Source organism: Ascaphus truei, chromosome 18 (assembly GCF_040206685.1).
Source record: "Ascaphus truei isolate aAscTru1 chromosome 18, aAscTru1.hap1, whole genome shotgun sequence".
Taxonomy (NCBI): domain Eukaryota; kingdom Metazoa; phylum Chordata; class Amphibia; order Anura; family Ascaphidae; genus Ascaphus; species Ascaphus truei.
In genome coordinates, this window is record NC_134500.1 from 4792212 (window position 1) to 4804984 (window position 12773).

Consider the following 12773-nt stretch of genomic DNA (forward strand, 5'->3'; position numbering starts at 1 on the left):
CCTGACCTTTATTCTGAATAACAGCTACAAAAACAGGACTGGCTGCACTGCCCCCTCCTCCTGATAATAGGCGCTCACATGTCCCGTTGTTGTTGTTGTGTGTGTATAAATATACACACACACAATCTCTGCCATTCCTGTGGGACAGTGCGGTGATCTGTACAGTGGGCGTAAGAGCAGGACTGGCTCACATGGAGCACTGAGTACTGAGAACACCTGGGCAGGACTGGCTCACAGGGAGCAGCACAGAGAACACCTTGGCAGTAAGAAAAGGACTGGCTCACATGGAGTAGCACAGAGAACACCTGGGCAGGACTGGCTCACAGGGAGCAGCACATGTAACACCTGGGCAGTGTGAGCAGGACTGGGTCACATGGAGCAGCACAGGTAACACCTTGGCAGTGTGACCAGGACTGGCTCACATGGAGCAGCACAGGTAACACCTGGGCAGTGTGAGCAGGACTGGCTCACATGGAGCAGCACATGTAACACCTGGGCAGTGTGAGCAGGACTGGCTCACACGGAGCAGCACAGGTAACACCTGGGCAGTGTGAGCAGGACTGGCCCACACGGAGCAGCACAGGTAACACCTGGGCAGTGTGAGCAGGACTGGCTCACAGGGAGCAGCACAGGTAACACCTGGGCAGTGTGAGCAGGACTGGCTCACATGGAGCAGCACAGGTAACACCTGGGCAGCGTGAGCAGGACTGGCCCACAGGGAGCAGCACAGAGAACACCTGGGCAGTGTGAGCAGGACTGGCTCACAGGGAGCAGCACAGAGAACACCTGGGCAGTGTGAGCGCCCCGCCCCCGCATGGCTCCGGGTCAGCACTGGCTGGCCGCCTCCCCTTTAAGGGGCTGGTTTTGTTGGAGAGGAAGTCAGAGAACTGTGAGTGCCAGATTAGGGATACATTGTGACTGCTGAGAGGAGCGAGGGAGCTGTGACATGAACCTACACCTGCACAGGTGAGGAGACAGGGGGGGCACAGGTGTGCCCGAGGGGGGGACGGGACACTGCAACTGCCATGAGACTTCTACTAAGTGACAGTACCCAGGGGAGAGGAGTCCTGCGTGGGACAGGGGAGAGTAGTGCTGGGGGGGGGGGGGGACAGGGGAGAGGAGTGCTGTGGGGGCAGGCGTGCTGGGGGGGGCAGGAGTGCTGGGGGGGAGGGGAGGGGAGAGGAGTTCTTAGAGGGAGGGCATGTTAACCCCTTACTGCCACAGAATGGTCCGGGGGCACATTAACTTTAACACATTTCACAGAAAAGGTTCATGTTTCTCTTGCCTGATTATTCTTTATTGAAATGTTCTATAACAGAGCAGCGATAAAGCAGATTACACGAGCTGAAGTCGCGTTGCAGGCCGTGAAAGTGAGAATTTGGCATTATTTGTGGGGGAGAGGGCTTTTTATAATGAGAAGCCTCTTTTAGTCCAGTGCTGGCTCCTATGGCAGCAAAAGGGTTAAGTGGATTTGTTTTTATAGTTTAGATGTTCTGTGGACCTTCCTCAAATAGAGGAGGTAAGGAACAGGGCATGTGGATCTGAAAATGATAGTAAGTTAATGATTATTAAGAAATTGGGGGTGGGGGAATCAGCAGAGCACCACAGGAGTTACGGTATCATTGTGTGATGTAGATGATGTTGCTCTCCGTTTTCCTTTTAGATTGCATGCTTCTAGGGGAAGGACCTCATTACCTGTTGCTTAATCATATTTTAAGTTGTGCATATCTTCTGTTTTATTGTTCTCCTTATCGCCAGTTTATACTGTGCTGCGGAAATAGTCTACGCCAAATCAAAGATTATCAGATGGGCCATTGACACACACACACACACACACACGCACACACACACCACCTCCCCCCCCCCCACCTCTTGAGTAGGTCCCTGTGAAGACCGAAATGTAGGTGCTCTGTATGGGTTCACCAATACACTGGAGTTATTTTCCTGCGTGGGGCTGCATTCTTCCTACCTACATACATACTCATGCCCTCAGTTGCAACTTTTAAAAGGTACTTTAGACATGAACTGATATGAAAGGGATTAAGAAACTAACACCTTTGTTGCCAAAGTGTCCACTAATTCTGGGCCACTGTACGAAGGGGCAAACACTTCGTCTTCGTGCATGTACAAGCCACTGCGGGACACTACAGGGTAATGTGCTATGTGCTTGGGAGATTATTTGTATACATTGTGAAATTGGGCGTGCATACAAAGGGAAGTTAGTGCGTGTGCTGCACAGACGTGTGGAACTCCCCCCTCTTCTGCTAAATGTGCTGTAGCACATTGCTCAGGAAAGTGTGTGTGTGTGTGTGTGTGTGTGTACGCGTGTGCCTTCGTGTGTAACTGATCATGAGCTTGATGCAGTACTAGCATGGTTGAGGTGACACTTCCTGCTCACACTCACTCCACAATAACGTCACAGAAGCTCAACTCCATCCATCCAAAATCCAGTGATTACACAGAATCAACATGGCAGATCTGGCAAAGGTCTGTGCTTTGTGAACGGGGGGTAAAGTGTGTGTGTGTGTGTGTGTGTGTGTGTGTGTGTCATGTATGTAGTATATGCATATTTGCAGAGGTCAAAATGTTTGTTCTAACGTACAGAGTACAATTCCCCCTGAACTAGCCATAAATATTTTATAATTCCTATGTACGATTTCTTGCTGATTTCAAGCTAAAATAAATACGTTGGTGAGCTCAGGAATCGAGCCGTGGCTGTTTAGTAAAGTTTCAAGTAGAGGATTTCTCAAGAATTGGATCACTTTGCACAATAGTCTGTGAGCGTCCCATGCACGCGGTGGGAGGAGCTGCAACATGTACAGTATCAGCACATTCACACTGATAAACCGACGCCTGGTACAGTGTGTGTGTGTGTGTGTGTGTGTGTGTGTGTGTGTGTGTGTCCCTTCTGTACATGTGTGGGAGGACTCATGTAAGCAGAGCCGTGTTCTAGACTTTGTCTGTGTTTTTAAATCTTTGAATATTGTGCTCTTTTTGTAACCCGTTAGACGGATGCTCTCTGTGAATATTCAGTGGTGGGTGACAGTGTAACATTCTGGGTTCAGCAAAGGACGTTGTTAACACCTCAGCTGCGGGATCCGTCCGTCCACAACACCTTGCTATCATCGTTTTTCTTTCACGTGTGTTTTTTGGATTCATATTGTCGTTCAGAATGGGGCCTTGCCTGAAGCGCAGCCGCAAATACGCGGTGTATCTCGGTGTCCATTCCTGAATGGACCAAGAATGCAGCGGCAATTGCAAAGATTCTGTGATCAGGGCTGAATTTTATAAAGCAATATAAGGTGCTTAAGCAACATAAACTTTCAGGGTTTATATAAGATCCAGAACCAGAGGGACCTTCAGGGCAGATCTGTGCTCTGGAACCTGCTGGGTCTTAAAAAAATACACTTTATTCTATTTCATGGGGGCTGGGATTAGGGTAGCGCTGTTTAACTCATGAGGTCCCCCCCACCCCCCTCCTCACTTACTGGTTTTGTTTCTAGGGAAAGGGTGGGGGTGTGCAGAGAGGATTGCGGCTGTGATAGTTATACTCCCATTTCTGTTCCCCTTCTTCTTTTTTTTTTTTTTTTCTGTCACTGGATTAAATTTCCTAAAGAATTCTGCTTGACATCTGGTGCAGATTTGGGCAAATCTAATGCCTGCCAGTTTGCTTGCTGCGACTTGAAAGCGCAAGCGTGCTCCATGCGAAACCCTTACGTTGGGTATGGAGTACTACTTGAAGCAATTGTAACACCAAGAGCCTTGTGTAGTAAGCAGTATTCAGTAGAGAGGTGGTACCAGTCCAAATCTACCCCCCGCCCCCAATCTATCTGCAGATATTGGGCACTAAAAAATCTGTGCAGATTAATCCAGATCCGCCATTGGACACAATCTGGACGGATTTTTAAGAATCAGATCTGGGGCTTGTTAAAAATCCACACACTGTGTAATCAGCGGAGAAAGATCCGCTACACGGATTAATCCGTGTACCGATTTCTAGCAATCCGTAAAAAGTAAAAAGGAACTGGCCAATCCAAGGCGGATCCCAATCTCCAACAACCCCCCTCCGCCCCCCCAAAAAACAATCTCCTATCCCTAATACCAAGTGGCAAGACACCTTCTGTATTGGAAGCCACCATATAACCCGTCTTCGGAAACCACAGGGGGTTTTATGAGGTTCGGCGGTTTAGTCTGGGCCCCGGATTATCCATCCTCGCAGATTGCGCTGTGAAGCGTTACAGGTTACCCCAGTATGTACCCCTGCTATCTGGGTATGGAAGGGAAGACCTTTGATTTTATTTTTAATCTGCTGACAACGTTTAACTTTGAAAGTACACTTCTGTTTCAGTGGTTTAATTAGTGGGTAATATTGATCTTATTCGAAATGGCTCCATCATCGTCGGCACACTCAGCAGCTTCACAGGACGCAAAGAGGCGCGTTTTTATTCCTCAACTTTTTTTTCCCTTTGAAACGGTCTAATTTTGGAACATAGAAATTGTAAACTCGTATTTAAAAAAAAAAAAAAAAAAAAGTGTATGAACCCCACTATTGGAGGGCATTTAGGGTATCCCACCTGGCACGCAGACCTTATCGGCACTGCAGCTGTCACACTGGTTTAACTATGCTAAACCAGTATAAGACCTATTTGTGGTGATTAGTATCTTTCAGGGAAGTGTCTGGCCCCTATCACCCTCTAATTCTCTTGCTGCCAAACTGGTCCTCAGCGCCCCGGAAATGAATACGTTGCAGGCCCTCCCTGGCAGCTAAGGTGTTAAATGCTTCACCATAAAGTCGATACAAACATACATGTGTAATTTCCACTTCCCACCCCATAAACACTCTGCATTACACGTCTCGCGTTTACTTATAAAACTGCACACGCCTGCAGTATGTTACAGCTGCACATACAGGGGAGCAGAGATCCATGTTACCCCACCATTGTGAGCCGTGTCCTATCTGTGTGCTTCTTCCTTCTAGCACTGATCGGTTACAATTTATAGGAGCAAAAGAACATGGGTCGTGATACATTATGGGGGTTTCTTACAAAGCGTTCTCTTTGTCACTAAATACGGACTGATTTGGTTTTAGATTAAACCTTACTCTCAGCCAGTTCTAATTGTTTTTACACTGTATATTCACACCCTGCTTTTCAAATCTGAACTCTGTATGAATAGGCAAATATATGGTTTGTCCTATTTGTCTTTGTGAATAAATATAAGATTTAGAACAGGTGTGTTGCAGCGTCCCCTCCCGCAGCACAATGTGAGAGGTGAGGACAATAACATTGTGTGACTAGTTACTTATTATTATTATTATTATTATTATTATAACATGTTCTTGTATAGCGCTGCTAATTGTACGCAGTGCTTTACAGAGACATTTTGCAGACACAGGGGCTTATGCAGAGAGGATAGAGAAGGGAAATAGCACCATATTTTGGAGAAAATACTTCCCAGAGAAGCTTCTCCTGCAGAGAACATGGAGAGATTCATAAAATTCTCCACAGCAGGTTTCTTTACTTTAAAAATTGCCAAACACGTGGAGAGATTGGTAAATTCGCCATGTTAAAATAGGGTGGTATGCAGGTAGCATAGATGCACTGCAACTCGCCATTCTGCCCTATATTATAGTGAGTTCAATCTAGCCAGAAAAACTTGGCAATTTTGAATCTCATCAGAAAAATTAGGTAACGCAGCTTTCTGCATACGCCCATAACTTGCTCCAATTCTGTGGCTATTTTCTTGCCGTTTTCACATTAAATAACGTTCCTCTCTGCATAAGGCCCACAGTCCCTGCCCCGTGGAGCTTACAATCTATGTTTTTTGTGCCTGAGGCACAGGGAGATAAAGTGACTTACCCAAAGTCACAAGGAGCTGCCGGGAATTGAACCAGGCTCCCCTGCAGCAATCTCAGTGCCAGTCAGTGTCTTTACTCACTGAGCTACTCCTTCTCTGACGATGTAACGATGAACTGAGGCAATGGTAAAGGGGCCCCTACCCGCAGGAGCTTGCAATCTTAGGAGCACTATATTGCCTTGGGTACCGAAATGAGATTGGAGATGGGGTTATTGTTGTCTCTAAACAGTGTTGTGTAAATGGACAAGACGTAACATGGAGAGAATAAACCTGTCCACGTAGAGAACCACCAGCCGGCAAGCTTCTATGCCACGTAAGAGAACCACCAGCCGGCAAAGCTACTATGCCACGTAAGAGAACCACCAGCCGGCAAAGCTTCTATGCCACGTTGTCCGGTTGAGACTTTCCTGAAATTGTTTTCTAATCTAGTATAATCCAAAGGAGATAATTGTTTTTTTTTTTCTAGGCAGGGTTTTCCTTCCGCGAATGCCATTTATAAGGGCGATTTTGGGATTTAAACTCCCATTTAGATTATTTTTTTATTTTTGATGATGGGAGAATTGTTGGTCGTTTTATTGCTTGTGACTGCATTGTATTGTGCCGGATTTGCAAGATATCACTGCACGAAATCAGCGCGGGGAAGATCTTGTCTGTTAAAGGGGCTAGCGCATTATCAGAAAATGCCGCTGCTAAAACTGTGGCTCGCAGAAGGGTACCCCAGTATTAATCTGAGGTTCCCAAGACACTTACTGGTAAACCTCCTGGTTTTAAATGGCCAGCCAATAGAAAGTCACAGCGTGTAAGGTTGCAGCTTCCTATTGGCCTGAAACTTGACAGACATTTTGTTTTCCCCGTGGGAGATTTAAACCTGGTGACTTCAGCGGTGGGGGTCCCTGGATCTGAACACAGTGGCGTTTTTTGTCTTGGGGATTCCCCAGTTCCCACACTAAACACATATATAAAAGATGGGGGTTAAACAAGTAGGAGGCACTGCAAGAAAATTCTATTCTGTCTATAACAGGTGTGGCCAACTCCAGTCCTGAAGGGCCACCAACAGGTCAGGTTTTAAGGATATCCCTGCTTCAGCACAGGTGACTCATTGATTGAACCACCTGTGCTGGAGAAAGGATATCCCTGACCTGTTGGTGGCCCTTGAGGACAGGAGTTGGCCACTCCCTGGTCTGGAGGGTTACCTGCTCATACCTGTAATGCAATAAGTGGGCACCTGGCATACTGTGTAACCCCTCTATCGACACAGGGCACGGCCCCTTCTTTAAGAATTACATTACACTGGACCACGTGCCCGTGCTTAGCCAGTGGAATGGCAGTTGATGTCACTTGGAAAGGGATTGCTGAGGGGACTGGGGTGGCAGTTTTTGTTTTGATTTGGTGAGGCTGCTGCAGAACACTCTGCAAAGGCCTGGCTGATCCATGGAGTGAGGAGACTGGTGGATTTTGCTGGCCAGTACAAAGTACAGTGACACATCGGGGAGCCCTGCAACAGCTAAGGGGAGAAATATCAGGATTTAACAGCCGGAGGAAAGAAATAGATCCCCCTGCATTGTAATTGTAACAGCCAGAGGAAAGGAAATCCCCCCCCCCCCTGCATTGTAACAGCCAGAGGAAAGAAAGAGATCCCCCTGCATTGTAACAGCCAGGAGAAAGAAAGAGATCCCCCTGCATTGTAACAGCCAGGAGAAAGAAAGAGATCCCCCTGCATTGTAACAGCCAGAGGAAAGAAAGAGATCCCCCTGCATTGTAACAGCCAGGAGAAAGAAAGAGATCCCCCTGCATTGTAACAGCCAGGAGAAAGAAAGCGACCCCCCTGCATTGTAACACAGGTTATGTTTTCACAGTAACTGTAAGAAGCAGCAGCTGCATCTGTTTGAATCCAGAGCTCCAACGAAAGGTTATTGTACAAACACCCTGTCTGATCAAAGGCATGGGTCTAATATGCAATGACTGTAACATATCTAAAGACAGAAGTGCAGCGTTGGTGATTTGTTTTAGTAGGATTGCAGAAATACTGTGTGGTTATGTGGTAGCCCTGTGTGTGTATCCCTGCTCACAATCATAGATAAATTAATATAAAGTTTGTTATTCCTTACAGTTGTGTTGTGTCTAATAAACACCTGCTTCCCACTCTGTGTACCCCCCACTATAAGAGTTACAGGACGCAGGCCCCCACCTCAGTGCCAGGTTCTATAGTCTGAGGGAAAGTAAAGAGGGGTTACACTGCATTACTAGGGGGGCTCCTGGCTTCCAGGAATCTTGCTGCTACGGTAGCGATTACATTTTATTAGCCACTAATTGTTGAGGTATTCTTAATCGTGGTCCTTAAAGCTGCAGTTCAGTCTCCTCTTTTTTTTTTTTTTTTTTTTTAACTTCAATAGTTTCATGTGGGCAATCTCTACTTACCTAAAAAACTGCATAGCTGCCGGTCAATTCGTTCTCCGTCTATTGATCGGCAAAGTTTGACGACATCTTTAAATATGGGGAATGTAAATCGTTGCTCTAGGAACTGTGTACGAGGTATGTGTGGTGTGGTTACTGTAACGGGGTTATGCACCTCCCATTGTCAGCAGCATCAGAACATCAGTAACATAAAAACAAATCAAGAGGAATAGTGGTGTTAATGCGGCTTTATTTTCTTAGAGACTAACACTTGGGAACCTTCCTCTGATAACCACCACTTGGCTAATAAAGGTATCATAGTTCCTCAATTGCGTGTTCGTTCCTCTTCTTAAACCGCATACGGTTCTTGGTTTATGTCTCCATGCTCGGTTGTTCTAGGGCTTGTTTTCATCACATCAGTTTCACTTGTGATTCCAGTTATGTAAGAGAGTTATTAGGAAACTAATGTAAGAGTTACAGTATTGGGGAACTAATGTAAGAGTTATTAGGAAACTCTTACCCATTTGGGACTCTCTTTTTTAGTTTTATAAAATGATGTGACTGTACATGGAATAGCTTTTGTGTTTTTTACGCCGAGGTCTCTGCGATTTTGATCACAGTTCAGTCATTGGTTGGCAACATTTTTAATGGTTTCTAGACCAATGAATAAAAGTCTGAATATGATGTAAAACTTTCCACAATAAGCTTCGAAGCATCGGCAGTTGTGAAATAAAAAGCACCGAAAGGCAATTCTTTTGTTGCCAACTGACAATTACATTGAAGTTCCCGGTGTTTGTACTAGCTCTGAGTTTTGTGACTTTGAAGCTGAAATTTGTGTTTATTTAAAGTGCAACCAATTAATCTTCTCATTTTGAACCGGAGGCGCAGCCTTGTAGCAAAACCTGGTTGAATACCATGAGCGTGATCTGTGCGACGATGTAATGTCTCGTGTACCAATGCAAGATAGAAATATTGTAATGAAGCTTTTCTGTCACTTATTATTTATTATTATTATTTATTATTATTTTACTTGGGTCTTGTGCATTTTTTTTTGTAGGGTTCCCTGACGTGTGTTTGTGTGTGTGTGTGTGTGTGTGTGTGTGTTATTATTTAGGAAGTTGCTGCCTTTGCATATTCCTATCTTGGTGCCCATTACATTTATTATAGTTTTATATATATTCTAACCTTTTTTATGAGAAGTGCGTGTCCTTCAAACGCCACCAATTTAACTGAATTTGTCAGCTGCAGTTGTAACCACGGCATCTTTAAGGGTCTACTGTGGGAAGGATTTGTGTTCTGAGGTTACGTGTGTGTGTGTGTGTGTGTGTGTGTGTGTGTGTGTGTGTTAATTTCAGTAGATAAATCAGTTTGGAGGTTAGTGACCCCTCCTCCCTGTTTCCAAGCTCGCCCATCCCACCTTTTTAATGGCAGTTCTTGCTAAGCACCTGTGAATGAGCAGCCTATTAAAGACCTCTCTCCCTCCATTAGAGCGGCTATGAGAGCATTTTGCAGGTACAGCAGGGTTAGGGCTACAGATGGGACATACTGTGATGTGGTTACAGGCTTAAAATACTTTGGCCAAAGAATTGCACTAAATGACCCTTACTTAGGAGAAGATGAACAGATAAGTATTTAACTGTATAATATGTCATGCTGGATGTAGCACTGAGGCTTTCTGTCTTTTTTTTCAATACATGAGGATGCAGACTTGCACTTTCTGCTGGGCGTGGAGGAGATAATACAGGAGAAAGTATGAGTACTTATTTTAACTGGGTATGTTGCCCGCTGCCTGTTTCCAGCCCTGACTGTTGAAACGCACGATGCACCTTCCAAAGGGGTTGAATGGCAGCCAAATTCTTATTTGATTGCAGTTGCTGTTACTTCTGCTGTTGCAATAGCATCGTTTTGTAGCCACGTACACTTCCCGGGGGCATACAGACGACAAAGCTGAATTACTCCGGTGTCATTTCCTGCTGAAGAGGAAGTTTGGTCTCTGCCTTTTCTGAATATTGAAATTAGTGGTTAATGACGGGTGCAAACGCCGAGACCTCAAACGCCCTACGGAGCTAAAGCTGCCTGCCACCCGTTCCTCCTCCAGGGCTCAAGGGGTTAACTGGTGCACAGGCAAATTCAGTTTATTTCTTGAGCGTTGGGACATTCGCTGCAATGGTTTCTGCAGGAGGTAGCAGAGAGATCAGTTTTACTGTACAATATGCTTTCACTGTCCTTTTTTAAAATGTTAGAATTCAAGTGATGCGGTAATAAAATATATCTGTATATCTATCTATATCTGCAAATTTTGTTTAAAAACAAATTGTTAGCCCTTTCAGAACAATGGCATTTATATGATGTGTGCTGGGGCTCTGAGTCACATACCATTTTAAAGAGTTCTGCCGTTCTGAAAGGTTACCGATGACTGCTTTATACATTTTTACTAGCAAGAATAACCTGCTACACACAAGCACCAAATTCCTACACAATGGAATGCACTATATTACTGAGCTACTGAGACTCCCACATCAAAGGTCAGTGATCCTGGTTGCTGCTTCTGCCTCGTGCTGCAGGTAATCAAACTGTATAGCATGACATTGTCTGAGAGTAAATGCAAGGTATTGATTCTGAAGTCTAACAGAATGTTTTGAATTGGACTAATCCAGGAGCGTAGCCGTTCTCGGATATTTTCATAGTACTGTACATCTTGTGCATTATGATTAGACTGAGAAGAGATCTCCTGAGGAACTAGCAATGTGGAGACCAGGGCTACACGCCCATCTCCCCCATCCTGGGAAGGTGCAAACTCCTACCTGAGATTACTATTATTACACGTGTTTACTAACCAGGGATAGAAGAGTAGGCACCAGAACACAAACCGTTCCCACTGGTTTGCTTTGCCAGTATGGGCATTTCCCAGAGCTTTGTTTACTGAAGATTACTGTACGTGTCCAAGAATAATATCCCAAGACTTGTTCTGCACCGAAACCCGCACAGGCTGTAATGTGTGGTATGCTATGAAACGTACAGGGCCGTGTTAGACATAAATCAATAACGGTAGAAGGATAAGCTTGTGGCCTTCGGTCCAAGCAATGTTACTCCCTCCCTGTTGCCTTAACTGAAGGGCTAACTTGTTGTGTTCGAGTTTTTTTTATGGCCTTTGTGATTTTAGGCATTTAATCATTCCATGCTGCCTGATTTACTTCCTCTAGACCCTGGGAAACATGAAAGGTGAAAGTTGAAACTGTCCTACCTCCCCCTATCTCCCCCCTCCCTATTACAGTGCTCCGGATAGTTGCTAGTAAAGTTACCTGAATTTCTTCATGCTCTAAAGGGGGCTTTAAATGGCTGTCCAATCGGAACGGCAGGTGATGTTGCAGCTTCCTATTGGCCTGAGGTATTGCTGTTTAGAGAAAAAGCCTTTCCCATAGTTTGTCACTACAAGTCTAAGGGCTTGTCCAGGGTGCGACAATGCACGTGTCCTGCGTGGGCGGGTGCGTCTGCGCGGCGCTCAGCCGCTTGCCGAGCAAGCAAATTTGAATTTGCCGCTCGCAAGCGCGTCACGAGAGCGGTTCACCCAATGAGGGCGAACCAGCTCCATGACGTAGATCCCGTGCCCCCAGACGCGCACTCACCTAGCCGGCCAGGAAAAGCACGACCGAGCAGCGCTGGAGCGCCAGCGCTCCTCTCGCCACCCTGGACAAGGCCTAAGGATAATACTATTTAGTTGTGCTCTGATTCCTGCGTATGTATGTATGTATGTATGTATGTATGTATGTATGTCTCACACTTACATTAGTGCACATGCTTAGATATACACACAGCTGTTTTTATATGTATGATGCTTGTGACTTTTGGGTGAGTCATTTGATACCTCAGCCCTAAAAATGAGACTATATAAATGATAAAATTGGTTAATTCTAGAAAAGGAGGCACGCGGCATAGTTTAGTAACCACGTCCACTTTGTTACACAGACATTATCTTTAGTCATCGCTAATGCATTTACTGGGAATGTTTACTGACTCATTCTAATAAGTTGAATTCCTTGCAGGTTGTGATTGCTTCTATTCCAGTGATGCAAGAGAGAGAGGTGGTGGGTGTGTGGTGGGTGTGTGGTGGGTGTGTGGTGGGTGTGTGTGTGTGTCGTGTGTCCTTCAAGGGCACCATTGGTATGATTCTGAGTTACAGTATCAGGAAAACGCTATGGCCGGATCCACGAAAGGGTGTTTTCCGCTTCCCATTCATATGAATCGGGGTAACGGCATGCTAAAGATTCTCCGCTTTTGCGGGTCCGGACCTGTGATATTTAGCTGAAAAATATAAGGCAAAGATCTCTCTTCCTCGCTCGCAGTCTGAAATATCCCTGATATGTAGTTATGCAGGGGCGTTTCCTCGTACCTTTTACGGCAATGTAATTATCTAAGTGAGCAATCGGTGAAGATCCCGCTTCCCAAGTCACACAATATGGCCGCTTATATCAAAAGCAGACAGGGTGTAGCTTCCTAAATGGCTGCTATAGCAATCCAAGGAA

General features: G+C 45.5%; 1 protein-coding gene across 3 annotated transcripts in view; it reads left to right on the forward strand.

The window, feature by feature from the left end:
• Positions 1-854: 854 nt before the first annotated feature.
• The window catches only part of MCTP2 (multiple C2 and transmembrane domain containing 2), a 98217-nt gene continuing 86298 nt past the window's right edge, over positions 855-12773 (forward strand). For 2 of the 3 annotated variants that reach the window (XM_075575245.1, XM_075575248.1), the window contains exon 1: positions 855-966. The gene's annotated coding sequence lies outside the window, so the exon portion shown is untranslated. The remainder of the gene's footprint in view (positions 967-12773) is intronic. The other variant, XM_075575247.1, reaches the window with a different exon arrangement.